We start from the raw sequence: 3,935 nt of genomic DNA, 5'->3' as shown, positions 1-3,935 counted from the left end.
ATTTGACAGTGGATGTAAAAAATAGAATATAGATGAAGATGTGTAATATTTACAAAACTAAAACGCTCCAGTCATATCGTGGTGCATTGTGAAAACTAATATTTCTACAGGCATGTCAAGTGTCACGCAACTCTCTTTGCGTAAGACCCACGCAAATTGGAGCTAAATTTCGTCAAACTTCTTTCATCTGTTTTTTATCTACATCTTTCGAAATTATTCTAAACTCATTTGGCGTCCTCTACTGTCCAATACTACTGCCTCTAGTAAAATATTACCTATTCTGGTCTACAGTTACACATGTACAAGTAGCATTGACTATGTAGAGGTGGATCCAGAAATTTATAAAAGTTGGGATAGTCCGATCAAGGATGGTTCCAGGCGGTGATTTGCTCATTTTTGCCCAATTGTTTCACAAATTTAAATTTACCAACAGTAAGAGGTGGTTCCAATAGCTATTGATTATACTGATACCTCGTACTTACACCCCTTTACAGTAAGAGTAAGCCTACTTTGACGTTTTTGGTGTAAATGATTTAAGTAGATGCACTTATTACCTACTTTTTTTTACGTGTATAACTATTTGCTACTTTTTTTCTCCAAAGTCTGCAAAAAAAATTAATAAAACTTTCACCCCCCCCCCCGGGTCCACCCTCCACAAATTTAAGATTTCGACTCGTATATAGGCAGGGTCTTGTGTATCGTGACGTGGATAGGAGTCTTGAACCCCGTTTTGATCAGGACCTATGTTGCCTAGACGTTGCCTACTTCTTTGATTACTTTGTTTTTGATTACGTGGATCCAGGATTGTCTCATGGACATTTCATTCGCCTCTTTAGACTGTGGTAAACATTATGCTTCTTTCAGGCTTTGTTCCCTTTCATCTTGATTAGCTTTTCTTACATTCCTGCATGATATGGGTAAGATTGTAAAAAGTAGTTGGCCAGGTTCTCATGGTGTCCTTTTTTAAAATCTGGTATCTGATATATTGATAAACTTTAGCTATTCTAAACCTAAGGAATGGTGTTTCATTGAATTCGATATCAGTGAGAGTCTATTTTGCTTAGGGCAAATTTATACTAATTTGATTTATTTCAAATGTACTTGTACATTAACTGGGTTAAACGAGAGGCATATATATATATGTATGTATACATGTAAGTATAAATAGCTTAGTGTTGAAACAAGGGTATTATTATGTGAACAATTAATACAGTAAGAAACACTTTTGGACATTTTTTGTTTTGTTCTTTCATTTTTAATTTCGTTTTTTTTTTGTTTAAGTGTTTATTTTTGTTTTTTGTTTTTATTTTTTTTTTTATGTCTGGTTAAGACAGGTGCTCAGGTTATTTAGGGTTTGGTTTAGAAAGGTTCCCGGATCATCCAGGGCTCGATTTAGACATATTTTTTGTTATTCATGGTTCGGTTTAGACAGGTTCCCGAATTATTTAGGGTTCGGTTTAGACAGGTTTCCGGATTATTCAGTGTTCGGTTAAGACAGGTTCTAGGGTTATTCAGGGTTCAGTATAGACATTTTTCACTGTTAGTTGAATATAATACGTTACACAACAATACTTGTTGTGAAGTTGTTTATTTTTTCTAATTTTGTTTGTTTGTTTTTGGAGGGGGGATAAAGTATTTGTTTATTAGATTATATCAGATGTAATGGCAGTGTCTTTCTTTCCTTGCTAAACACTTCCTACAAATCTTTTGAAATGAAGATAAGTTACATATATATAAATATAAAAAGTACATTTGGACACTGAAATATCAATATTTATGACATTTTTGTAAGGACTGTCAGACAGCCCAGCATCTAGAAAGAAAGAGGGCTCTAAAAAGAACATCCAGCCCTGTTCAAACATGACCGCGTAGTATTGTATCATGATCTCCAAGTATTTGATGGCCCGATGCCGATAATCTAGGCCAATCAAGTTGTAGAAAGCGACATGATATTATTAACAAACAAAAATATCTAGACAAATGAATGTTTTTGTCCGTTCAAAAACTTAGTAACTGGTAGTTACATTCACAGGATGGTCATTAATCCGTTAATAGTCTGAACTTGAACTTTTTTTAAAGTGGTCATTGTTTGTACACGTGACACTATGTATCGTGATCTACATGTAACATGCATCTAATGTCATACAAGTAATCCAATATACCAGTATCATCCGTATTCTTTATGGCTACGCCACCAGTTGAACATCTTAAATTGTATTTATCTAATGTTACCTGCGCCTTTTACAGTAACCTTTTAAACCTTTGAACGAATATTTTAGGGTTGAGGGAACAAAAATATTAGGAGGAACACACGCGTGTTAAAAAGGCTTTTTTTTAATTTATACCCCCAGTAGACTCTTTCCAAACTTTGGGAGGGACGCATACGTTCATTGAAAATATTTGAAACCCTATCTTTGTGAAATTGAAGGATGCACATGTCCGGCACGACCAGTCGAATTCCCCACTGGTGTACATGTGGCTCTGACTGGTTTCCCAGCTTAGTTGGTCCTTCTTTCTAAACTTTGTCGTGTATATATAGGTACAGATAAGCTCATCGACAGATTATGTGATAATTCTGTCTGGGGAAATGTTAAAATATTCCCAAACAATATACCTTTTTATTCCATGTATACCAAAAATGTGTCAAACCTTTAACTTCATTTGTTCACTTGTCAGCCATTTTATTATTTCCGTAAACGAACGAAAACACATGTTCGATATTATCTTAAGAAATTGAAATTCCTAAGGTATTCAATTGAGATTTTCTGTCAATCCGAAATGTTCAGTGATAAAAAGCCGCCTTTCCATTTACAAAATACAAATCTCCAAATCAAAAGTTATGTTACGCAATAGTTTCTCTACATCTGTGGTAATAGTTGGTCTTTTAAACCAATCCCATTGTTTATTTCAAAGCGGATCAAACGATCCAAATTTTGTCCCTTTTATTAAAAAATAAGTACATTCACAGTTTGCCAGAAGTGCCCTTACAGTTATCTCTTGATCGGATTTCGTACTTTTTTTTTTAAATTTGTGTGATTAGACCTTGGTACTGCTTTCAGGTAGACATGCAAGCTTTTGAAATTCACCATAGACGTTATCCAAATATAAGATAATATTTACCCTTATCGAAACGTAGTTTGTCATTGTCTTTTTAAGGTTTCATTGGAATGTCTGTGAAAGTGAGTGCGTTTAGAAATTATTACATTTTTTTTAATTATTAAAGGGTCTTCAAAAAAACGTGTTTATAGTACAGACCAAGGACGCGATTTTTTTCCCTTGCAGATAGATTTACAAATAACACGTAACCACACGCACGCATTTTGTTATATGATGACTGGCTATCCTTATCAACCCGCCTTTTTCACTTACTTTTTTTTATTTTTTTTTTCAAATTTATCCCTTTTTTCAAATAATACATTTCGCACATACTTCTTGTTCACGGGTTGGCAATATTAGAAAGAATTCGACAATTTCGATATTCTTTTGCTTGTATACAAGGGTGTAATTCACTCATAAGATAAAAACAACGAACGGGTGTAAAAATTAAAAAAAATTACCTTATATACGTCATATACTTTCCATCACCAATATCCTCTTTTTAAAGAGGGATTTCTATTGATATCATGTTAGGCTACCTTATATTTATGCATATTTTTTTGGGGGTGGGGGGGGGGAATAAACGTTTATTTTACTATTGTTTTGAAATTACGATTGTTGTTTACGAGACACGGGAAAACTTACTGCGAATTAAAATGTCACTTTCATTTTGAGTTCTGTAACACAACGGGTCCACTAATGTATGTCTAACAGATACACATTTATTATGTAGATAACAGTGATATACCGAATTTTCCCTATGTAAGAGTTATCGATAATTCAGACTATTATTTCACTCTCTTACTTTCTCCCGCCAAAACGTTACAACACGAATATTA

Source organism: Perna viridis, chromosome 9 (genome assembly GCF_037379345.1).
Source record: "Perna viridis isolate PV_CMFRI_1.1 ecotype Kerala chromosome 9, ASM3737934v1, whole genome shotgun sequence".
Taxonomy (NCBI): Eukaryota; Metazoa; Mollusca; class Bivalvia; order Mytilida; family Mytilidae; genus Perna; species Perna viridis.
The sequence above is the reverse complement of the archived record's forward strand: the minus strand, read 5'-3'. Positions refer to the sequence as shown.